Source organism: Dasypus novemcinctus, chromosome 6, assembly GCF_030445035.2.
Source record: "Dasypus novemcinctus isolate mDasNov1 chromosome 6, mDasNov1.1.hap2, whole genome shotgun sequence".
Classification (NCBI taxonomy): domain Eukaryota; kingdom Metazoa; phylum Chordata; class Mammalia; order Cingulata; family Dasypodidae; genus Dasypus; species Dasypus novemcinctus.
In genome coordinates this window covers 107,954,129-107,979,613 of record NC_080678.1, presented here as the reverse complement: position 1 = coordinate 107,979,613, position 25,485 = coordinate 107,954,129, and the positions used below count along the sequence as shown (strand labels likewise).

At 44.6% G+C, this 25,485-nt stretch overlaps 1 long non-coding RNA gene across 1 annotated transcript; it reads left to right on the top strand.

The window, feature by feature from the left end:
• The first annotated feature begins 8,788 nt into the window (after positions 1-8,788).
• LOC139439123 (uncharacterized) lies at positions 8,789-25,401 on the top strand. Its single transcript, XR_011648957.1, has 4 exons — positions 8,789-8,930; positions 22,892-23,164; positions 23,627-23,698; positions 25,325-25,401. It is a non-coding gene; the product is annotated as an uncharacterized lncRNA (long non-coding RNA).
• Positions 25,402-25,485: the final 84 nt, after the last annotated feature.

Sequence of the window (25,485 nt, the reverse complement as noted above, 5' to 3'; positions counted from 1 at the left end):
AGGAGGCAGAAGCGCTGTGAGAGAGCTGCTGTGGGGTCAGCAGCCCAGGACAGTGCCACACCACTCCCAGAAGGGGGAGGGACAGAGAGGAGGGCGCGGGAGGGACAAACTTTGAGTTACCAAGCCCCTGTGGCAGTCAGGCAGGGCTCCCCTCCTGCACCCCCCAGATAATAAGCTGGCGTAAAACACGCGGTTCACTGCAGTGACAGAGGGGAACAGACATCGCCCTTCCTGTCAGCTGTTTCAAGGGAAAAGGGAGGGGAAGTGGAGTGCTTTTCTTCTGTGAATTGGGCCAGCAGAGCCGGTTTTGAATCTCAGATCTGGAGATTCCACACGGGAACACCAGAAAACGGAGACTGAAGCACCTCTGTGGAAACTGCATGAACAAAAACTGTTGAACAAAAACTGTATCCAGGGAAGCAGACTTGGCCCTGTGCTTAGGGCGTTCGTCTACCACATGGGAGGTCCACGGTTCAAACCCCGGGCCTCCTTGACCCGTATCGAGCTGGCCCATGCGCAGCGCTGATGCACGCAAGGAGTGCCCTGGCACGCAGGGGTGTCCCCTGCATAGGGGAGCCCCATGCGCAAGGAGTGCGCCCTGTAAGGAGAGCCGCCCAGCGCAAAAGGAAGTGCAGCCTGCCCAGGAATGGCACCACACACACAGAGAGCTGACACAACAAGATGCAACAAAAACAAACACAGATTCCTGGTGCCACTGATAAGGAGAGAAGCAGTCACAGAAGAACACACAGCGAATGGACACAGATAGCAGACAATGGGGGTGGGGAGGGGAGAGAAATGAAAACAATAAAAAATAAAAAAAATAAAGCAATTATGTTACAGGATTAAAAAAAAAAAACTGTATCCAGCTCCCTGGGAGAAAATCTGCACCCCACTAATGATGTCCTAGGCCCAATTTTGAAAGCTTAAGCTGGGCAATTTTAAAGACTGAGAATAAGTTGAACCAAATATCAAATAAAAGCTGTGAAAAAAATAGGCAAAAGAGAGAAATTGGCCTTCAGAGTAAATTCACCAACATATTCAAATGCCTAGACATCAGCAAAAAATTACAAGCTGTACTAAGAAACAGGAAGAGATGGCCCAGCCAAAAGAACAAACCAAATATCCTGAAGAGATACAGGATTTAAGGCAACTCATAATCAGTGATAATCACATAACTCTCCTGAATCACTTCAAAGAACTTATACAAAATATTGCTGAAGTAGTAATGGATATTAAGAGGACACTGGGAGAGCATAAAGAACAAGTTGAAAGCCTGCAAAGAAAAGTAACAGACCTTCTGAGACTGAAAGACACAATGGATGAGATTGAAAATACATTAGGGCACGAAGGAGCAGATTTGAATTGCCTGAAGACAGAATTAGTGACTTTGAAGGCCAAACATCTGAACTAGAAAAGACAAGAGAACAGAAAGAGAAGAGAATGGAAAAAACTGAATAGAGTCTCAAGGAAGTGAATGACAACGTGAAGCACACAAGCATTGGCATTATTGGTGTCCCAGAAGAAGAAAAGGGAAAAGGGACAGAAAGAATAATTTGAGGAAAAAATGACTGAAATCTTCCCAACCCTTATGAAGGACATAAATATCAATACCCAAAAAGAAAAACTCTCCCCAAACAGAATAAACCCAAATAGAGTTACCCCGAGACACCTACTACTCAAATGACAAATATCAGATACAAAGGGAAGATTCTGAAAGCAGCAAGAGAAAAGCAAAGCATCACATCCAAGGAAAACTCGATAAAATTAAGTACAGACCTCTCATCAGAAACTATGCGGGAGAGAAGAAAGTAGTATGATGTATTTAAGGTACTGAAAGACAAAAACTGCCAGCCAAGTAATCTGTGTCTGGCAAAGCTGTGCTTCAAAAATCAGGGTGAATTCAAAGTATTCACAGACAAACAAAAACAGATAGAATATGTAACCAAAAGACCAGCTTTGCAAGACACTAAAGGGGATGCTGCAGTCAAAGGAAAGAACAAGGGTGAGAGATTTGGAGAAGAGTTTAGAAATGAAGATTATTAGGAAGGGTAAACTAAAGGATAAAAAGACAATAGAATGGTGTGACAGTAGAGAGCTGAAGGGCAAAATGGATGAAGTAAGTACTGCCTTTCCAGGAATAACACTGAATGTTAAGGGATTGAACTCCCCAATCAAAAGACAAAGACTGAAAAAATGGATAAAAATATATATGAGCTGTCTATATGTTGTCTACAAGAGACCAAACTCACATGTAATGATGTAACTAGGTTAAAGGGAAAGGTTGGAAAAAGGTATTCCATGCAAATAGTGACCAAAAAAAAAAGAGCTGGAGTAGACCAGATAAATGTAAAATAACAATATTAAAGTATATGAACAATAATTACTCAAGGTAACTAACAAATTGTTTCTGGGATCAGTATTCTGTAAGTTTCTTCATACAAAATAAAGACTTGCTTTTTTTGTTGTTAATGAAAATAAGCTTTATTACATCAAGTGATGAATACATACAAAGATGAAAACAGTTCGTCATTTTTTTTCCAGGCATTTTGATCAACTTACAGGAAACATAAAACTGAAATCTACACATAGTCTCAGTATGAAAATTTTCAGGGGTCCTTGTTAGGTATGATTGATTGCTCTTCCGTATTTATAGTTTGTGTACTTTTTATTTGACTTCAAAGCACTAACAGTCATGCAAATGCTTAAGCAAAAAAGTTATATTAAACAGAAGCTACACTGTATGCCAAACTAGGAGGGGCCACTAAGTAAAGCGCACTGTTCGTATTTGCTAAAAACAGAATCCTTCAACCTGTATGAGCTTATGAAAAGAACAATTTATGTAACAATTGTATTCAAAAAGAGAGAATTAAAGTGAGACACTAGTATCTTGAAAGCAAACTACAGCTTGATGTAAGATAGGTAAACTTTCCATTTATTATTTTTAATCAATGCTTGGAGAAAAAAAAAAACACACAGGGACTTCCTAACTACTTAAAAGACAAATCCTAATCAACTGCAAAATCTTTTCTCAATTGTAAAGTCTGTAGGTTCTGAGCCTAATGAACCATGAGAGGGAATGGGGAGAAATAAAAACCAACTTAACATTTTGAACACAAGAGTTTCCTTTGAATAGGAAGATGAACTGTAATTTCTCGTCTTGTAAAAGCTGGAAAGCTTCAAGGCTAACAAGGCTGCTAGGCTCCGGCATTCCTGTTTCGGCCAGCTGCTCGGGAACCAGTCCTCTGGCTTGAAGGATGCCTGGTTTTAATCTCTCCCTGGCACTCTTGCTCCCTGCGACGATGTTCTGATCTTTTTTCCCAACTCTTCGATAATGGCCCGCAGCTCAGCAGATTTGCTTTGGGGCACCTGGCCGGTCGCAGCTCCCTTGATTCCATTAAGTGTGGAAAACTGAGATTTGGGGCCCATCCTTCTTTACGCTGGCCCAAGACATCGTGATGGAGATGCATGGGCTCCTTCTCCATCCAACAGGCCTCACTTCCGTGGGTGTAGCCAAGGGATGGCTGCCCTTAGTCACTCAGCAGCTGGCGCGACTGAGCGGATGTCACCATGCTAGTGGCAGGAGAATGGACACTTGCAGCCGCGCTGAGGGAGGCGGCGGGGGCGTGCGTGTTCAAGTTGGGTGTGTAAAATTCCCGCCGGCGGCACGGCACCCGCGTCCCTGCGCCGGTCCGCGCGCCCGCCTGGCTCCCGCGCACTTTCCCCGGTTGGCCGCCGCCCGCCGCAGGGTTCGCCCGGTCGTCAGGCGGGCAGGGCAGCGACTTTTCGCGGAGCCCTTGGGCCGGCTGGGCGGGGAGGGGGCGCCCCGGCGTCAGCTTCAGCCCCGCGCGCGCCCCGCGCCTCCCAGCGGGGTTGCAATTTGGCAAAGTTTTGGGGGCGGGGTACTGGGCACCGGGGTTGGAGGGGCCCTGGCGCTGCCCAGCTGCCAACGCTTGCTTTTAATTGGGAAGGACTGGAGAAGAGAACATTTGTTTTGGATACTTGATTTTTCTTGAACCCTTTCTTATGCATACACATTAATTAAAATAATCCATCCGGATCAATAATGATTTAACATAACTACTTTGAAAAAGACTTAGTTTTCTTGCCTCATAAAATTATGAGATAGTATACTGTTATCTGCTTCAGTTCATTCCAAGATATGAAGAATTCCTAAATATGAATTTGATTATCCAGAAAGAACTATGGCCTAAATGGAAATTAAATAACTAAACCAACAATTTAGTTCATTCTTAGAAATTATTATGTCCTAAAGTTAGAGCTCTGATATAAAAGTTAGAATTAGGTTATAAATAATTTCTATTATATTAAAATTATTATTTACATTTGTAAATGTTTGTTTCTATACTATCTATTTCTTATAATAGATTATTAAATCTAACCTGGTCTTCTACTCTCCTTTAAAATTTGTAATTTGTAATTTCTTTCAAACTATTTTTCTATTTATTTTACAATTTGGGAAAGATGCTGTGAAAGCCACTGTTGAAGACCTAAGAACGACGAAATGTGCCAGGTGCCCGCAGGGAAGGATCTTCTCTGCAAGGACTCCCTTCCCCCAGATGAACTTCTATAATTAATGCCATTATAATCCACCATTGAGAGGCCTGGATGGTGGGGAGCCTTGACAAGCTGATTCCAAAAATGTATGAAATCAGAGAAATATCAGGGCTGGCTACAGAAGGCTGTGACATGTCAGAATTGGCTGGGTTACATCGTCTGGTAATGAGCCATCCCAAAGCCAATCAGCTTCAAAGCACACATGCTCCTCCCCGCTCACCCCATGTACCCATCCTGGGTCCCTGGGGGCTCTCGGCCTCAGCCTCCCTCAGGCACCAGGCGGTGGGGCCACTGGTTCATCGCTGGCCCTGAAAGCTCCTGGCCACATGTTACAGCGCCTGGTACATAGGAGCATGTCACTGGTGGAAGGGAGTCATGGACTCCAGGGGGACATGGCTTGAAATCTCCCCTAAGAGGGGAGGGGCAGGGGGGCAGCAAGACCCCCGACCACTTTCCACATGGATAACAGACCTCCTGGGGCTGAGCCTGTCAACCTAAACCAGGGCCTGGAGCCGGGAGCTCGGAGCTGGAAACTCCTGAGGTGGTGGCAGCTCACTGAGGACAGGAGGAAGCTCCACCACGGGGGCTGCCACTTGCTACCTCCATGGGAAAAGGTGGAACAGATGAGAGCACAGCTCACACTTATAAAGTCACCCCATGTGAATCTAAGGCTTCAGTGTGAGAGGCAAGTCTCCAAACCTTTAAAAGGTAGGAGACTGTCCTTGTCACCTTTAATGGGGGAGAATTTCTTAAGATACACTACAAGACAGCTGAAATCTTAAAGTTTATAAAAATGGTCATATTCAGGTATGTTAAAATAAAGAATTTCTGCTTATTAAAAGTGGCAACAAATAAAATGGGAAAAAAAAACCAAGCTTCAAACTGGAAGAAGGAACTTACAACAATAGTGGAAGGATTAGTATCCATAATACATAAATAACACTAAAGAATCAATGTGAAGAAGATAAACACCTAAATCAAAGACTGGACACAGATATGAAGAGGAATTTCACAGAGGAGAGAACATGAATGGCCCCAAATCATGTGAATAGAAAACCTCTCCCTCTAGAAATTAGGGAAATGCTAAGTTGAGATCCAATGAATAAGATGTCTGCTTAACAGGCCAAAATATTAAAATATGACCATTCTAATACATGAAGGATTAACATATGACAATTCTAGTAATAGGAAAGAGATACCTCATAGGGAAATATGTTAGAGTTCACCAATTCTAAAATGCTGTTTATCTAAGATATACCTTTATTTTAAATATCACTCCAAAGAAGGAAAGACATGACAATGGAGGGATTTTTTAAATCACTTACTGTTCTGTTACACATATTGAATACACATTTTTGGAATTAAAAAAGGGCTTTTAGAAAATAATGTATCATACTTGTACATACCAAAACTACTTTGGTTAAGGTATTTCTACATGTTTTTACATGCTCAGCCTGACATTTTTGAAGTTCTTACAATGCAGAGTTGTCTGTGCCCCGTGTTGTGCGCAGTGGACTCTCCAGGCCACTGAAAGCACTGGGGAGGCAGCAGCTTTAAAACCTGGTGGAAGTGCCTTGGACAGCCTCCATGGAGAGGTGGGTCCTGTGTCCCCCTGGCTGGCCCAGGCAGGCTCCTGACTTGGGCCAGCAGGGTCCAGGGAAGTGACACGTCTGACGGGCCAGGTGATGTCACAAAGGCCAAACCCTTTCTGCCTTGTTCCCTGGAGGCAGAGCTCCTGGAGGCCTGAGCACCCCGTAGGCATCCAGTCCATCAAACCTCGGGGCTGGGGGGAGCCAGGTCAGCTGGCAGGCCCTGGGCGGGTGTCCCTCACAGTCCCAGCTGAGCCCACATTCCAGCCTTTCCCACCCAGGTCCCAGCCCTGGAGGGGAGAAGCTCCCAGATGAGCAGTCCCTGCCACTCGGGTGCTGGCAGCTGCTGGGGTCTTGGCGTCTGAGCCCCGGGGTGTGGAGCTGGGAGCAGCTGTCCTGTGTGACCCTAGAACCTGTGAGCATGACCCAAGGGCTGCAGCTGCGTGTCCTGAAGGCTGGGGGTCTGTCCCTCAGCCCTGACCCTGGAGCACCCCCATTCCACAGGCCTGGGGCCTCCCGCACAGCCCCCTCCTCAGCCCAGACCCTGCCACCACAGGGCGGCTTCAAGGCCAAGCCGAGTGACCTTGAGCACTCTGACCTCCCAGGCCACAGGCCTCCTCATGCCCCGTGAAGTCCACGTCCCCCACTCTGGGGTCCTGGCTCTTGGTGACACTCTGCACTTTGTGGACCCTGGAACCTCTGGCACCCTAAATCAACATCCTACTCTGATCGACCTCGGCTCCGGGGGCTTATTTTTAACCACACCCCCCCCTCAGCGTGACGCCTTCTCCCAGGGGCTCCAGGCACCCTCTACCTGCCCCTCCCCCCCCAGCAGCTGGGATCCCTTCAACAGCAGGAGCTCGCACCCCGAGCCCCTGCACGCTGGCTTCACGCTCCCTCCCTCAGCAAACACTTCAGCCCTGGACGAACCCCAAGTCCCCCCGGGAAGCCGCGTAGAGGAGAAAGACCCCAAAGGACCAGCCGGCCCCGCCGGGCGGCCCCAACACCGCCTCCACGAGGCCCAGCGTCGCTGGCATCAGACTCCATGTGCAGGGACGCTTGGTCCCAGCGCCCGCGTTCTGATAACGGCTGAGCGCGAGGCTCCCCTCCGCGCAGAGAACACTTCTGCGCCGCCCGCAGCCGGAGGGGACCGTGGTCGGTGGTCGGTGGTCGCAGTTCGCAGTGCTGAGCGCGCTGATGTGAAAGAAGAGCCCGTGCCCCGTCACTGCACCCCCAGCCCAGAGTCAGCTCCAGGCCAGTGAACTCAGAAGGACCCCAGGCCTCCGCCCTGCCGGCTTGGACAGCGGCGTGGCCCCGCGGCCCTGTCAGCGCTTGGCGCTGGCCAGGGGGCGCCAAGCAGGCGGGTCCCCACAGCTCCGCCTCCGAGCCAGGAGAGTCGCGGCTGGACCCCAGGGGCGCGGGCTCGCCAGCTCGGGCGGGGCTTTCTCTCCAGGAGAAAGGGCCCCTCAGGACAGACGGGCTCCCAGGGCCCCTCCCGCTCCCCCAGCCGACTTTCCCTCCCCACCCCCTCCGGAGGCAGCCCCCAAGGGAGAGTCTGGAGACCCTCGGAGCCCGCGGCTGGCCCGCCTCCCCCACTGCCTGCTGCAGGGCCTCGGTTTCCCTCTGGAGCTGGTCAGGGGAGGACCGCCTCCTGCTGGGTGAGGAGAGGGAGGCGTCCTCAGCCTGCGAGCACCCTCTGGGTCCCACTTGCGACCCTGCAAGACTGAGGGTAACTGCGGACCACAGAGATGCCTGAGCCCAGCCTCTGCCTCAAGGCTCTGCTCCCAGGCCAGGGTGGGGAGAGCGGGTGGGGGGTGAGGGAGTGCGGGGTACTCAACCCGCAAACACCCAGAACCCTTTGATAACCGCTATTAACCAAAAACGCAGAGATTTTGAGGTTCTAGTGGCCCCCTGTGAGGGTTGGTGGGAAAGGGGCGCCTCGTTTAGCCCCTCCCACCCCGCACAGATCCTGTGACCCCCCTTGCTATTGTGAACAGCCCCGCAGAGCTGCAGGTCACAAAGGGGCCACGTCAGCCTCATGGCCGTCGGTAATAACTGGGTCCCCCCGGGGCGGTGGAAGGGGGCGAGCAGGCAGGTGCGGCTGGTGCCCAGAGCCAGCCGCTGCCCCGCTTGGCGTGCTGCGCGGGTGCGCGGCGACCTCAGGCGGGTCTAGGCCAAAGGCCGCTCAACAAGTGGGAAGCAGCGACTGGAGCTGACTTGTGGTGGCCGCCTGAGAGCCCAGGGAGATGGGGAGCCGCGCCCCCCGGCAACCCCTGCGCCCCTCTGGCTGCTGCTGTTGATGGTGTTGAGCGCGGCGGGCAGACCTCACCATGTGCGGAGCTGGAGGGGCGCGTGGCTCCAGAATTCAGGGAGCCTGCCAGCCTTCCTTGGACCTCTATTTCGTCCTGGACAAGTAAGTCGCTGGGGGCGCCTGGTGCACGGGGGTGGGGGGGGTGGGGCGGAGAGGGGGAGGTGAGGGTCGTTGGAGCAGGTCCAAGCTCCACAGGGGGGTTCTGATTCCCCCCTCCCTGGGTCCAGGGCCTGGGGAGCCCCTGTCTTGTGGGCGCTGCGGGAGGTCCAGGGGTCAGGCACAAGAGAGACGGCTCCGGGAACACCTCGTTTCCCGAGGCAGAAGGATGCTCCAGGCTTTTGTGTCCTGATACTTTTTCTTTGGAGGTTTCTACTGAGAAATAGACTAAGCTGCAAGGCAACCAAGACGTTCATCTGGGCTCTTGAATGGCAATTCAGGGAGCAAAGATTCAGGTAGCACCCCAAGTAGTGTTTGTTGTAGCACTTCCAAGCAAGGGTTTTCAAAGAAAAAGACGAGCACAAAAGTTGATTGTGGCCGGAGGATATTTGGGCTTCTGTTAGGAGTTAACTGAGTTCTTTCATTGTGCTTTGCTTTTTGGTGTCGGGATGTCCCTGAGGTTTTGAGGAGCCTGTGCCTGAGGCTTTGCAGACTCTAGTGGTTTGTGACACCTGAGACCTGCCTAAGAGTCACCTCTGTGTGGCCTCCTGACTCCATTTGAAATCTCTTGGCTGTCAAACTCTGTTTTCTTTTAGTTCTTTATAAGGAAGGGAACATAAGCCACCACAATGTTTCTGAAGCTTCTATCCCTCCTTTTAAGTGGCCTCCAAGTGGGCTGATCTTTAGTCTATAAGACTTCTGTCTCTACAGGGTCCCAAAGAAGCAAGTTTGTGGCTTTCTTTGGGTATTTTAAGTGTCGCTGGTGCTTGGAAAATCCTTTGCTTTGCTTCTTCTGGTGGCTTTGCTTCCTTCTTCACAGTCACTTTCAGGAGCAGGTGGCGGGTCTGCTTGTGGCCTTGGCCCCTGGGCTGTGGCTCAGGTGCCTCCTGGCCCCTGTGAGGTTGTCCTTGCAAAGAAGGAAAGGGAGGTGCAGGGTCAGCCTTGGAGAGATTGTCTTGCTTCTACCTTCAACTCCTCCTGTTGGGTTGACAATGAACTGTGCATTCATTGAAGAGTAATCGAAGTGCAACTAATGGTAATTCTGCTCAAGCACTTACAGTTTCACCACCCTGGAATGGAGAGGAGCAAAGGAGTATGTCCATCCAATTCCAGGTGGGAGGGGCAGGGACTACAGAGGGATCTAATGTTTTCAAGGTTCATCCTGTTGCAGCAGGTCTCAGAACTTCATTCCTCTTTATCACTGAAAAATATTTCATTGTGTATATACTACATTCTGTTATTAAATTTATGTGTTGATGCCACTTTGGTTCTTTCCAACTTCTGGGTATTTTGAATATTGCTGTAATGAACAGGTTTAGGGGTATCTGCTGGAGACCCTGCTTTCACTTTCTTGGGTATATACCAAGGAGTTTAATAGTCAAATCATATGGTAGTTCTATATTTAACTTTTTGAGGAAGTGCAATACTGCTTTCCACAATGGCTGCACCATTTTATGTTGCCACCAGCAATGCTTTGGTGTTCCAGTCTCTCCACATCCTTTCCAATAGTTATTATTTTCCATGTTGTAAATAATAACTATTCTTGTGGGTCAGGGGTGGTAGCCATTTTGGTTTTGATTTACATTTCCCTACTGGCTAAAGATATAGAGGTTTTTTTTTTTTTTTTAAGATTTATTTATTTATTTATTTCTCTTCCCTTCCCCCCCTACCCTGGTTGTCTGTTCTCTGTGTCTATTTGCTGTGTCTTCTTCTTTGTCCACTTCTGTTGTTGTCAGTGGCATGGGAATTTGTGTTTCTTTTTGTTGCATCATCTTGTGTCAGCTTTCCGTGTGTGTGGCACCATTCTTGGGCAGGCTGCATTTTCTTTCTCACTGGGTGGCTCTCCTTATGGGGCACACTCCTTGTGTGTGGGGCTCCCCTATGTGGGGGACGCCCCTGCGTGGCATGGCACTCCTTGCGCACATCAGCACTGTGCATGGGCCAGCTCCACACGGGTCAAGGAGGCCCGGGGTTTGAACCGTGGACCTCCCATGTGGTAGACAGATGCCCTAACCACTGGGCCAAGTCTGCTTCCCTAGAGGTTCTTTTCATGTGCTTATTCTTCATTTGTGTATCTTCTTTGATAAGTTCAAGCATTGCCTAGAATTTGACTGGGTTATGTTTCTGTTGTTGCATTGTAAAAATTCCTTTATATTTTAGACATTAAGCCCTTGTTAGATGTAAGATTTGCAACTATTTTCCCCCTTTTTGTTAAATGCCATTTCAGTTTTTTTGATAATGTCCTTAATGAATGAACAAATTTTTAATTTTCATGGAATGGAACTTATCTCTTGTTTCTTTTGTTGTTCATACTTTGATATCATGTCTATGACCCCAGAGCCAAATGGTATATCATGAAGATTGGCCTTTATGTTCTCTTCTAAGTGTTTTGTGTTTTGTCTTTAGCCATTATAATTAGGCCCTTCATCCAATCTGAGCTAATTTTTGAATATGGTATGAGGTAGGAGTCCAGCTTCACTCTTTTCCAAGGGGTTATCCAGGTTTTTAACAACATCATTTGTTAGAGTCTAATCTTTCCCATTTGCATGTAATTGACACTTTTGAATGAAATCAATTGTCTATTTATGTTTGGGGATATTTCTATACTTTCAATTCTATGTCAGTGGTCTAATTATTCTTATGCCAGTACCACACTGTTTTGATTACTGTAATTTTGTATTATATTTAAATTTTGAAAGTGTTACTCTTCCAACTTTATTCTTCTCTTTCAAAGTTGTTTTGCTATCTGGGCTCTCATATAGTTGCACGTGAATTTGAGGATCAGCTTTTCAATTTCTGCAAAAATGACTGCTGAAATTTGACAGCCATTGTGTTGAAACCATAGATCACATTGGGCAGAATTGACATTTTAGCAATATTAACTCTTACAATACATGAACACAGGCTATGTTATGCCATGTTTTTATGCCTTCTTTAATGTCTTTCAAAAGTATTTTGTAGTTTTCACTATAAACATTTTCACATCCTTGATTAAACTTATTCCTTGATATTTTATTCATTTGTATGGTATCATAAGTGGAATTGTTTTCCTATTTTCTTGTTTAGATTGTTCATTGTTAGTGCATAAAGACATAATTGATTTTTACATGTTATCTTGTACCCATTGCTGAATTTGTTAATTCTAGTAGTTTTCTTGAGGATTCTTTTGGATTTTCTATTTAAAAGATATCTGCAAATGGAACTAGGTCTACTTTCCAATTTGGATGAAATTTATTTCTTCTTCTTTCTTAATTTCTCTGCCTAGAACTTCTAGTACAAAATTGAATAACATGATGAAAATGTGCATCCTTATCTTGTTCCTGATCTTAAGGGGAAAGCTTTTCAGTTTTCATCATGGAGCAAGATGTAAGATGTGGATTTTTCATAATTGGACTTTATCATAATGAAGTTCCCTTCTATTCCTAGTGTTCTAAGTGTTTTTATCAAGAAAGTGTGCTGGGATTTTTCAAATGTGTTTTCTGCACCCATTTAGATGATCATATATTTTTGTTTCCTTCATTCTATTTATGGGGTGTATTATATGGAGTGATTTTCATATATTGAACGATTCTTGAATATTGGGATATATAACACTTGGCCATGGGGTACAATCTTTGTCACATGCTGTTGGGTTCACTTTCCTGGTATTTTGTTAAGGTTTTTGGCATCAATATTCAAAAGGGAAATTGGTCTGAAATTTTCTTTCCTTATAATAACTTTTTCAGGCTTTCGTATCAGGATAATGATGGCCTTATAGAATGAATTAGGAAGTATTCCTTCTTCTTTAAAGCATTGGAAGGATTAAAGAAGGATTGGTGTTATTTTCTGCTTGTAATGTTGGTAGAGTTCCCTATTGAAGCCTTCTGTTCCTGGACTTTTTTTTTTGATGGGAGGTTCCATTTGTTTATTGTGTATAACAAAATATCTTTAAGATTTTCTATTTCTTTTTTTAGTCAGTTTAGGCAATTGGTATGTTTTTAAGAATTTTTCTAATTCATCTAGATTAATTCGTTGGTATAATATTTTTAGAGTATTCTCTTATAATCCTTTTTATTTCTATAATGTCAGTAGTGATGTCACTATTTAATTTTTGATTTAGTTATTTGTATCTTTTTTCTTTGACAATAAAGTTCAGTCCATTTTGTCATATTTTCAAAGAACTAATTTTATTTGTACTGATTCCCCCAATTGTTTTCCATTCTCCATTTCATTAATCTCTGGATTAATCTTTAAATTATTTTCTTCCTTCTGCTAACTTTGAATTTACTTTGCTTTCTTTCCAGTTCAGCAGGATGTAACATCAAGTTATTGGTTTGAGATTTTTCTCTTCTTTTTTATAAAGGAATTCATAGCTATAAAGTTCCTGCTCAGCACTGCCTTCATTGCATCCCATACATTTAGGTATGTTGTCCTTTCTTTCATTCTTTCTAAGTATTTTCTGATTATCTTTGTGATTTCTTTTTCAACCCATTGGTTTTGAAGAGTTTGTAGCTTAATTTCCACATATATTTTTCCAGTGATCCTTCTGTTATTGACTTCTAGCTTCATTCCATTGTGCTCCAAGAAGTTACTTTTTTGCAACTTTTAAAATTTACTGTGACATGTCCTCTGCCCTAACATATGTTCTTCCTATAGAGTGATCCATGTGCACTTAAGGGAAGTATGTATTCTATGTCATTGTGTAAATTGTTCTATATATGTCTATTAGATCTAGGTAGTTTATGGTACTGTTCAAATCTATTTCTATGTTGATTTTCTGTCTCAGTGTTCTATCTAGTATGGAAAATGGTGTGTTGAAACTCACTATTATTATAGAGCAGTCTACTTCTCTTTTCAACTCTTCCTAGGTTTTTCTCATGTATTTGGGGGCCCTGTTGCTGGGTGCACATATGTTTATAATTGTTACATCTCCTTGTTGAATTTGCCTTTTTTATCAATATATAACAGCTATTTTGCCTCTTGTAAGAGTGTTTGACTTACCACCTATTTTATCTGATATGAGTATATCCATCTTAGCTCTCTTTGGGTTATAATTTGCTTGGGGCATTCTTTTTCATCTTTTGACTTTCAACCTGTTTGTGTCTTTGTATTAAAATAAGTCTCTTAAAACAGCTTATAGTTAGAGCATACTTCTTTATTCCATCTACCAATCTCTACCTTCTTGTTGAAGTGTTTAATCCATTTATACTTAAGGTAATTATTTAAAAGGAAAGACTTCTAACATTGTGCAACTCTCTTTTCATATGTCTTATACATTTTTTAACCTTCCATTGCTCCATTATTGCCTTCCTTTTGGTTAAGATAATCTTTATCATGACCCATTTTTAATCACTTCTCATTTCCTTTGGTGTAGATATTTTGCACCCTTGTGTGATTGACATGTGGATTACATTTAACATCATAAACCTATTAAAATTTATTTGTAATGACACCAATTTAACTTCAATAGACTACATGCAATCTTTTCCCACTTCTCTCCTTCCCTCTCCTGTATGTTATTTTTATTGAAAATTCCTTCTTTATACATGCATGCTCTATAACATATGGTTATGGTTGGTTTTATGCATTTGTACATTAAACTATATCAGAAGTAAAAGATGGTGTTACAAATGACACATGCAATAATACTGGCATTTATACTTAACCATATATGCACTGATACCGCAGGTCTTTTATTTCTTTAAACACCTTGACATTGATGTCTAGTGTTCTTTGCTTTCAATGTGAAGGAGTCCCTTTAGCATTTTTTATGTCATGTCTATTTGTTAAGTTTTTGTTTATCAAGAAATGCCTAGTTTCTCCCTCATAATTGAGAATTCTTTGCCAGACATATTATTTTTCTTTGATAGTAATTTTTCTTTTAGTTTTTTAAATATGTCATGCCATTGCCTTCTAGCTTCCATATATTTGAATTAAGAATCAAGTGTTTATCTTACTAAGGATCCCTTTTACAAGATTAATCACTCTCTTTTGCTGTTTTCAAGATTATGTTTATGTCCCTGCTCTTTGCCAGTTCCACTATAATGTCTCATGATGTAGAGCTCTTTGAGTTCATCCTGCATGGAGTTCATTGAGCTTTTTAGATTAGTTTATTTGTATCTTTCATCATATTTGTGACATTACTGCCTTTATTTCTTCTAGTTTTTTCCCCCTTTTTCTCTTCTACCTCTGCAATTTCTATGATAAATGAATTGGTACCCTTGATTGTGTCCCACCATTTCTTTTTGCTCTCTTCACTTAAAATTTTTTTTCTTTCTATTCCTCAAATTGGATAATTTCAATGGTCCTATCTTCTAGCTTGCTGACCCTTTCATCAGCCTGTTCCAATCTGCTATTGGTGCTATTGATTTACTTTATGTTAGTTATTTTCATTTTTAGTTAAAGAGTTTCTATTTGATTCCTCTTTATAATTTGCCTCATTAGTGAAATCATAATTTTGTTAATATATTGTTTTCCTGATTTCCTTAGTTCATTTGTCCTATTTAAGAGACTTGACCTATGATCTTTGATTAGCAATTCAAGTGACTGGCCTTCCATTGTTAAAGTTTCTGTTGAATTACTTTTTCCTGCAACTGGGTCATACTTTCCTGTCTCCCTGCATGTTTTATAGTTTTTTAATTGAGAATTGGACATTTTGAGTAGTGTGATCACTCTGCAGGCTAGCTATCCCATTTCTCAGTCTACCAGACCAAGAAAAAGACAAAAAACAAAAAACAAAACAAAACAAAAAAAACAGAGGGGATACTGAAATAAGGGGGAAAAAAGAAAAACATAACAAAGAAATAAAACACCCCCACCCCATCCAAAATGTCTACTGCCTCTGTAGGTCTCTAAGTAGACGCTAGTGAGACCTGGAAGCTACTCTTGCCAAGGGAGACAAAACCAAGGCTTGTGTCTGTGCAGGTCCTTTGTGAACCGCCAGACCAGAAACACACAAAAAAAGAGAAAGAAAACCAACCAAATATAAAGATGCCTCGAATCTTTACCTCCGGGTAGAAGCTGTTTGAGACTAGAAACTCCTTCAACTGGAAATGCCCACACCAAAGTTAGCATATGCCCTGGAGTCTAAGGATTGCCTAGACTGACCTTAACCTCCAACCTGACTTTTGGAGAGTGAGGTATTCTTTGCCCACAATAGCCACAGCCACCTGCTACTGGAATCCATGCCATGTTCCATGTCCACTTCCAGCACTGATGCTTGCTAGTCTTTGCTAGTCTTTACTTACAAAAGCTCAACTCTCAGCCATTTTTATTTCATCCTGAACTCCCATGGTTGCTCTGAGTGTCCAGTCTGGTTTCAGGTTACCACCAGGTTACTTACACTCTCTTTTTCCAGCTCATTCATTTTATAGGTGGATGTAAGGCTTCCTACTTTACCATTTTGCTCCTACTAGCTCCCCTTTGGCTTCTTAAATGGGGAGAAGCAGCACAAGTTTCTCTACTATACTTGAAGGCAGAGGAGGTGGGGGGTGAGCAACTCAAGTCCCCTGGGCCTCCAGATAAGACCCTAGGATTGAGGATACTCTACAGGACCCCTTCCTCATGCTCAGTCTTTACATTTGGCAATCCATGATGCTACTGGATCATGAAAATAAAGCATATGCTGAGCCTCCAAAGAAATAGCCCTTGTAATCCATTTCCAGGCCCCACACTGGTATGTAGCCAGAGATGGATATAAAAGTCTTATCTTGATCAAAACAGACCTTAACCCCAGGGAACTAATGTGCCCTATTTCCTGGGCCCTGTGCTCAGACAGGTCAGGATTGGAGAAGATAATAATTGGCCATATTCTAAACCACATGAACGTAGAGGCCATGGAATTCTTGATAGTTTGTATGGGGAAGACAAGGTGAGACCTGGAATGGAGTACATGTAGGGAGGAAATTAATTCTTGGCTGATTCTGTTTGACAACACTCTGGGTAAATGGCATTACCCCTACTTTATAGATGAGAGGAGGAGGCATATGAACAGGAGGTGATGTATAGACACATCTAAAAGGAAGAATTGGAGGCAGAATAGAAACTCTGGAATGTGAAATGCCAGGACCACATGGCAGGGAGTCTTTGGGGGCTGCTGATGTGGTCTTGGGGGCAGAAATAATCTGTTAGCTATGTGGAAGCTCTCTAGTCATCTCTCCCATTAGGGGACACCCAGAATTTGGGGGAGGAGGAAGGATGGAAGCAAGGACCGAAGTGCAAAGGAGAAGAGTTAGCCCAGACTTCTGCTTCCATGGCTCTGCCCTTGCAGTCATTTTTTTTTCATTTCATCCCATCTCTGCCCCTTTCTGCCAAAGCTGGCAGTGCCTGTACTCAAAAAATTCTCAAAATTCTTGTCAGTTTTGCATGCAGTTCAATTTGGATACAATTTATTTCTTCTTCCTTCTTAATTGTTCTGGCTAGAACTTCTAATACAATATTGAATATTGAATAGCATGATTAAAATGGGCATCCTTATCTTGTTTCTGATCTTAAGGAGAAAGCTTTCAGTTTTCATCATTGAGCAAGATGTTAGATGTGAGTTTTTCTTTTCTTTTGTCTTTATTTATTTTTTAATGTTACATTAAAAAAAATGAGGCCCCCATATACCCCCACCCCCCTTACCCCACTCCTCTCCCCTTAACAACAACCTCCTCCATCATCATGAGACATTCATTGCATTTGGTGAATACATCTCTGAGCACCGCTGCACCTCATGGTCAATGGTCCACACCATAGCCCACACTCTCTCACAGTCCACCCAATGGGCCATGGGAGGACATACAACATCTGGTAACTATCCCCACAGCACCACCCAGGACAATTCCAAGTCCTGAAAACACCCCCACATCACATCTCTTCCTCCCACTCCCTACCCCCAGCAGCCACCATGGCCACTTTCTCCACACCAATGCTACATTTTCTTCGATTACTAATTACAATAGTTCATGAATAGAATATCAGTAATTCCACTCTAATCCATACTCTATTCCTCCATCCTGTGGACCTTAGAATGGTTGTTTCCACTCCACATCTATATCAAGAGGGGGCTTAGATTCCACATGCATGCTGGATGCAATTCTCCTGCTTTCAGTTGTAGGCACTCTTGGCTCCTGGTGTGGTGGTTGACCTTCTTCACCTCCATGTTAGCTGAGTATAGTAAGTCCAATAAACCAGAGTGTAGGAGTTGCAAGTCTGTTGAGGCTCAGGGCCTGGCTATCACATGGTCAGTCCAGAGATTCAGGTCCCCTGGGTATACATTAAATCCCAGCACCAACTACAGTTCCAGTCAAAGTAACAGGAGAGACTTGTGGACAAAGATCACATCTGAGTCCAGCTCCATCACACAGAAACACAAACTCCAAAGTAGGGCCAACTGACATGGCACTGAACTCCATCTGCCATGACCATTGAATCTGTGGGTCTCTGTAGCCCTCAGAAGAACCAATACCTGGGGTTGTATCTACTTTATCTGTCTCTGGGACTCTGCTGAGGTGTGCAGAAGGGCAACCCGTCTGATAACCTCCCAGCTCTTTTTGGAGACTCATAGCCATATAAACTCATTTGTCCTTTCCATTTCTCCCTTTTATTCAAGTCAAAAAGCATTTTTAACTCCTGTTATTATATGTAGTCTGAGATATTCTGCTGGTTCGAGTTGACCCTTTTATTCGAGGTCATTTTCTAGTGATCGACCTTTATCGTAAAGAAAAAGTTCCCTTCTAATCCTAGAATTCTAAGTGTTTTTATCAAGAAAAGGTGCTGGGTTTTTTTCAAGTGTGTTCTCTGCATCCATTTAGATGATCATGTATTTTTGTTTCCTTCATTCTATTTGTGGATTGATTTTTATATGTTGAACCAGTCTTGAATTTTGGGATATATACCGCTTGGTCATGGGTACAATCTTTTGTCACATGCTGTTGGATTCAGTTTGCTAGCATTTTGTTAAGGTTTTTGGCATCAGTATTCACAAGGGAACTTGCTCTATAATTTTCTTTCCTTATCAGCCTTTCATATCCTAGTAATGCTGGCCTCATAGAATGAATTATGAAGTGTTTCTTCTTTTTGAATGCTTTGGAAGGATCAGAGAAGGATTGGTGTTATTTTGTACTTGAAATGTTGGTAGAATTCACTATTGAAACCATCTATTCCTGGACTTTTGGTGGAGGGTTCTGTTTATTCAATGTCTTTATTTGTTATAGATTTGTAGAGATTTTCTCTTTCTTCTTGAGTCAGTTTAGGTAGTTGATGTGTTTTTTAAGACTTTTTCTAATTGACCTTGGCCCTCTAATTTGTTGGTATAAAATTTTTTAGAGTATTCTTTTATAATCCTTTTTATTTCTATAGTCAGTAACGACATCACTATATTATTTTGATTTTAGTTATTTGTATATTTTCTTTGATACTGTAGCTAAAATACAGTCCACTTTGTCAAATGATCATAAACCCAAGTTTCTTTGTGTTGATTGCCTCAAATGGTTTTCCATTCTCCATTTCATTAATCTCTGGTTTAATCTAGAAATTATTTCCTTCCTTCTGCTAACTTTGAGTTTATTTTGCTCTCACCAGTTCATAAGGATGTGAAGTCAATTTATTGACTTGAGATTTTTCTCTTCTTTTTCATATAGGAATTCATAGCTATAAATTTCCCTTTTGACACTACATTCATTCTATCCATGAATTTTGGTATGTTGGCTTTTAAAAAAAACTTTCTAAGTATTTCCTTTTTTTCCTTCTTCTTTATTTTTAAAAAAAAATTTTACATTAAAAGAATATGAGGTCCCCATATATTCCCTACCCCCCTCACCCCATTCCTCCCAGATCAACACCTCTTTCATCATTGTAGCACATTCATTGCATTTGGTGAATACATTTTGGAGCACTGCTGCACCACATGGATAATGGTTTACACTGTAGTTTACACTCTCCCCCAGTATAAACCGTGGGCCATGGCAGGACATACAATGTCCAACATCTGTCCCTGCAGTTCCACCCAGGGCAACTCCAAGTCCTGAAAATGCCCCCACATCATATCTCTTCTTAATTTCCTCTGTGATTTCTTCTTCAACTCATTGGTTTTGAAGAGTTTGTACTTTAATTTCCACATATTTGTAATTTTTCCAGTGATCTTTCTATTATTGATTTCTAGCTTCATTCCACTGTGTTCCAAGAAGTTACTTTGTATGATTTTCATTTTTTAAAATTTACATGTCTTATGCCCTAACATATGGTCTTCCTATGGAATGATCCATGTGCACTTGAAGGATATATGTGTTCTGTGTTGTTGGGTAAATTGTCCTATATATGTCTCTTAGGTCTAGGTGGTGTATGGTGCTGTTTCAGTTTTCTATTTCTGTCTCGATGTTTTATCTACTATGGAAAATGGAGTGTTGAAACTATTATTATAGAACTGTCTATTTCTCCTTTCAGCTCTTTCTAGTTTTCTTCATGTATCTGGGGCCCTGTTGTTATGTGTATATATGTTTTATAATTGTTATATCTTCTTTTTTAGTTGACTCCTTTATCAATATATAACAGCCATCTTTGTTTCTTGTAAGAGTGTTTGCTTACCATATATTTTTTCTGATATGAAAACTATCAGATATTCATCTTAGCTCTCTTTGGGTTGTAATTTGCTTGGGGCATTCTTTTTCATCTTTTCACTTTCAACCTATTCGTGTCTTTGGAATGAAAATGAGTCTCTTATAAGTGCATATAGTTGGATCATGCTTCTTTATTCTTTCTGCCAATCTCTACCTTTTTATTTGAGTGTTTAATTCATTTACACTAAGGTATTTATTTAAAAGGCAAGACTTCTAACATTTTGTTACTTGCTTTTTGTATGTCTCATATATTTTTTATCCCTCCTTTGCTAAGATGATCTTTTACCATGACCCATTTTGAAGTACTTCTCATTTCCATTTGTGTAGATACTTTGGACATTTTTGTGATTAACATATGGATCACATTTGACATAGTAGATCTATTATAGTTTACTTTCAATAGTTTACACATAATATTTTCCTATTTCTCTCCTTCCCTATGTTACTTTTATTGAAAGGTACTTCTTTACATGTGTGCTCTATAATGTATCATTATGGTTGGCTTTATGCATTTGAACTTTAAGCCATATAATAAATAAAAGATGGTTTTACAAATGACACATGCAGTAATATTGACATTTACATTTAGCCATTTATGTACCTATACCACAGGTCTTTAATTTTTAAACACCTTGGAGTTGATGTCTAGTGTTCTTTCCTTTCAATGTGAAGGAGTTCCCTTAGCATTTTTTATAAGGCATGTCTATTTGTAATGAACTTCCTTAGTTTGTGTTTATTTGGAAATGTCACAGTTTCTCCCTCATATTTGAGGAGCACTTTTATAGATATATTATTTTCCATTGACAGTCTTTTTTTCCTTTCAACTCTTTAAATATTTCATGCCATTGCCTTCTGTCTTCCATATATTTGAATTAACAACCACATGCTAATCTTACTAAGCATTCCTTTTACAAGATGTATCACTTCTTTCCTGCTGTTTTCAAGATTCTCTTTTATCTCTGGGCTTTGCCATTTCCACTAAAATGTGTCTTAATGTAGATGTCTTTGAATTTATCTTGCATGAAGTTGATTGAGCTTTTTGGATTAGTTTATTTCCATCTTTCTTCATATTTGTGACATTTTTGGCAATTATCTCTTTTAGTATTCTTTCTTTTCCTTTTTCTCTTCCACCTCTGGGATTCCTATGACATATGAATTGGTACACTTCATTTTGTCCCACCATTTCCTTATACTCTGTTCACTTTTTCATTCTTTTTTCTTTCTGCTTCTCAACCTGTAGAATTTCAATGCTCTTATCTTCTAGCTTGCTGATCCTTTCTTCTTGTTTCAGTCTGTTCATGCTATTGAATTTTCCTCATGTTAGAGTAATTTTAGTTCAAGAATTTCTATTTGATTCCTCTTTATAATTTCTGTCTCTTAATTGAAATAATAATTTTGTTAATATATTCTTTTCCTGGTTTCCTTTAGTTCATTTGTCCTGTTAAGAGAGTTGATCTATGATCTTTGATTAGTAATCCCAGTGACTGGGCTTCCTCTGTTAAAGATTCTTTTGAATTCATTTTTCCTGCAAATGAGTCATACTTTCCTCTCTCCTTGCATTTTTGTAATTTTTGGTTGAGAATTGGACATTTTGAGTTTTGAGTATTGTGGTCACTCTGCAGGCTAGCTATTGCCTTCCTCAGTCTGCCAGATGAAGTACATGACAAAAAAGTGAAGGGGTAGAATAATAAGGAAATAAAACATACCCCACCCCTTCCAAAAATGTCTGCCACCCCTTAATTCTCTAAGTAGATGCCAGTGGAAAGCTGGAAGCTATTGTTGCCAGGAGAGCCAAAATCAAGGGTTGTGTCTCTGCAGGTCCTTCATGACCCATCCACCAGAAAATCCACACAAAAAGAGAAATGAAACTGTGTTAGTCAGGCCTCATCAAGGTGATGCTTACTTCCCAAAATCTGGCATTTTGGGGCTGGCTGCTTATGATCATAGGTTCTGGGCTTCTTTCTCTCACCCGTGGCAACCTACATAACAGCCTTTCCTGGTCTTTCATTCTCTTCTGGGTTCTGTTGATTTCTAGCTTCTGGCTGCTTCTTTTGTGTGTGTGTTTTTGTCTGTGACCTTACTATAAAGTCTTCAGTCATAGGATTAAGACCCATCCTGGGCAATGCCTTATTGGAAGCAACTTCATCGAAAGGTCCTATTTGCAAGGTTCTCTCACTCAGAGGACTGGATTAAGTTTAAGAACACGTTTTGTGGGATACATAGCTCCAAACCACCAGAAGCGTGCACGTTTGTGGGTATGGAGAAGGGCCTTGCAGTGTATTGGTTCTTCTGATGCATGGCTTAGGAGAGACTTGAGTGGTCACAGATCCAAGGAGAGAGCCCAGCAGGGAATGAGGAGGCCTTGGACCAGCCTTGCCCCCATGACATACCTTGTGCAGGCCCTTAGCTTAATCATGTGACCTGTGCACCTCCCATTATGCTCCATAACCTGGACCTATGCCCATCTACATGATGCTGTGTGGGTGAACAGATCTGTGGGCTTGCAGAGTCCTTGAACCCTGGTAGGTCAGCAGATGTGAGCGGCTTCCCAACTGCTCTCCAAGGCTGTGTCCGAGAGGGAGGCACCTGTTAGAGAGGTTGCTGGAATTGGGGAACAGGTAGAAACTCTGCTTTCCTGACAGGGCCCCTCATGCCCCTGACCCATGCCCTGTTGTCCTCAGGTCGACATTTGTGGGGAAAAACTGGAAGAGCATTTGCAACTTTGTTGCCCACATCACAAATAAATTAAAGAAGTAAGGCTTCTCCGAGCTGCAGGCCCCTTGGGCTGTGGGAGCTTGGCCCCAGCCAGGCAGAACACACATCCCTTGGAGCCTCCAGGGGCCTGCACATTCCTCAGGTGGGAGCCCCGAGCCCAGTGCTCTGAGCCAGAGCAGAGGACACATGGACAGATGCCAGTGGATGCCCCCTGTGGTGGCCGTGGGGTGGTGCCAAGGGTGAGGGGGAGCTCAGTAAAGACCGTCCATGGCCAAGACAGGGAGGTGGTGACCAGCTCCCCAGAGGGGGCGAATTGGTGGAGGAGGGAGGAGGGGAGATGGGGAGGGGAAGGAGGGACAGAGCTGCAAGAATATCACAGTAGAAGGGAGACGCCTCAGAGGTGCGAGTGCAGGTTTCGATGTCACTGCAGGTGTGTGCAGGTGTGCACAGGTGTGCGGAGGTGTGCGCGTGTGCCATCTGGGATGTTGGGCTCTAGGGGTGGGCAGAATGCCATCCTGGCACCCGCTCTTGCATGAAGCCTCCAAGTCCTTCACTCAAGTTGTCGGCACTGCCTGGTGGGGAGTGGGCCCCGATGTGAGATGCGGTGGGGAGGGGGCAGCTGGGCTGTGGCCCAGCCTGGCTGCCTGGACATGCGGCTTCCAGCTGTGAGTGGCCTCTCACAAGTGGGCACTTCCTTGCAGACCAAAAATGCGGATCTGCTTTATAACATTCGACTCTCGGGGCTACATGTCCATGGACCTCACGTCAGACGAGTAAGTCCCCCGGACGCCCTCGGTGGACCCGGAGGCCCCTCAGGGCCGTGAGGAGTGAGCCCCAGTGTCAGGTGGGAAAATGGGGGCAGTCAGGGTGCTGGAGCAAAGGGTCCGGGAAAGCCAGAGTGGGTCAAAAGGAGGAGCCCAACAGCAGGGTCATGCAGGCATGGGGTGGGCACAGCTGGGGACACGCAGTGGCCTGAATGGAGTCACAATGCCTGAGGGTGGGGCTGGTGAAGTGCTTGGTGGCTGCAGGGTCCAGGCACTTGGGGACGCCAGTGCTGGGGCCCCATGCTGAGTGGGGAGCCCAAAGGAGACCTGGGGACATGTCAGCCTGTGGGTGGTGCCTGGGGGTGGAGCAGAGCAGGCTGCCTGCACCTTGGAGGAAAGCCAGGGAAGCAGGGTAAGCAGAAGGCAGCACCCGAGGTGGGGTGCTGGGGGGAGCCAGGCCTCCCCATGGTGCTCCAGGAGGAGCTGCAAGGGCTGATGCTCTGGGCAGGGGTGAGAGCATGGAGGGGGAGTGGGTGTCATGTGGGTTTGGAGGTGGGAGGAAGCAAGACTTGGAAGGCCCCTGGGTGGGCCTGTAGTGTCCAGGAGGAGCTGGCTTGCAGCAGGAAGCCCCCCCCCCTGGGCAGGGCGGCTGTGAGAGCCAAGCAGGAGGGACACATCCAGGGAGTCCCAAGTCCTCAAGCAGCAGCCCTGGGGGCACATGGCCTGCAGCAGAGCTGGGGCGGCCTGGGACTGGTGCTCCCACAGGTGCTCCCTGCCGGAGCTGAGGAGGGGTGGAGCAGAGGGGTGGGGTGGGTCCTGAAGGGGCCCTGGGCCTGGGAGCAGAGGGAGCCTGACCCCCTGGGGGGGTGTGGAGAGTGTGTGGCCGTGGGTGGTGGGTGCAGGGTCATGGAGGGTCTGCTGTGGGGGCAGAGGCCAGAGCACAGGGACTGGGTGGCCCCAGCTGGGCTGTCAGGAGAGTGAGACCTGGGAGGGGGGTTCCGAGGGGAAGAGGCACCTGCAAGAGGAGGGGCTTTGCCCAGGGAGGGGGAGCCTGCACACCAGCCTCCAGGGGTCCCAGCCCCACCTCCTGGGCTGGGCGGGCCTGTAAGGCTGCCCCCACTGCCCCACCCTCTGCTCACAGCCCACCCTCCTCCCAGCTTTTGGCCTTTCTCCCGCAGCAGCCCAGGAACCCTCTCAGGCCTATTTGCTGCTTCCTCTAGTACTGACACAAGCATCTAGTGGCACTGAGCCCACACCCCCCACAGGGGCTGCTGAACAGAGGAGGAGGTGGGCAGTGGAGAAGCTGGATGAGCTTTCCCAAACTCAGCCTCCCATGGGCCTCCTGCTGGGGGTCCCCCAGGAGTTCCACGGAAACACTGGTCCCTCGTGAGTGTTGCCTCGCAGCTGCATGTGCAGGGATGCCCCCACTGTGGAGTGGACGGTCAGAGGCAGGGCCTCTGGGGCTGGGTGCTGGGTGCTGAGGGTCAGGGATGCACCCAGCAAGCCAGGCCGAGCCCATGGTGACAGCGGAGCCCTGTCTGCGTGTGAGATGCACCCGCATCCTTGCATGTCCACGCAGAGTGACGGTGGGAGGGACACACCCAACTCCACTGCTTTTTCCATGGTGCATTTCAGAGAATATCTTCAACAAGGCCTTCGGAGACTCTCAGTTGAGCCCATTCTCATGACATTTTCATACATCAATGAAGGACTAGAGAAGGTACAGCTGCTGGAGCCTGGGGCGTTCATCCCGCCTCACCGCGTTCTTGGAGAGCTCCTTGTTCATCTAACCCCCT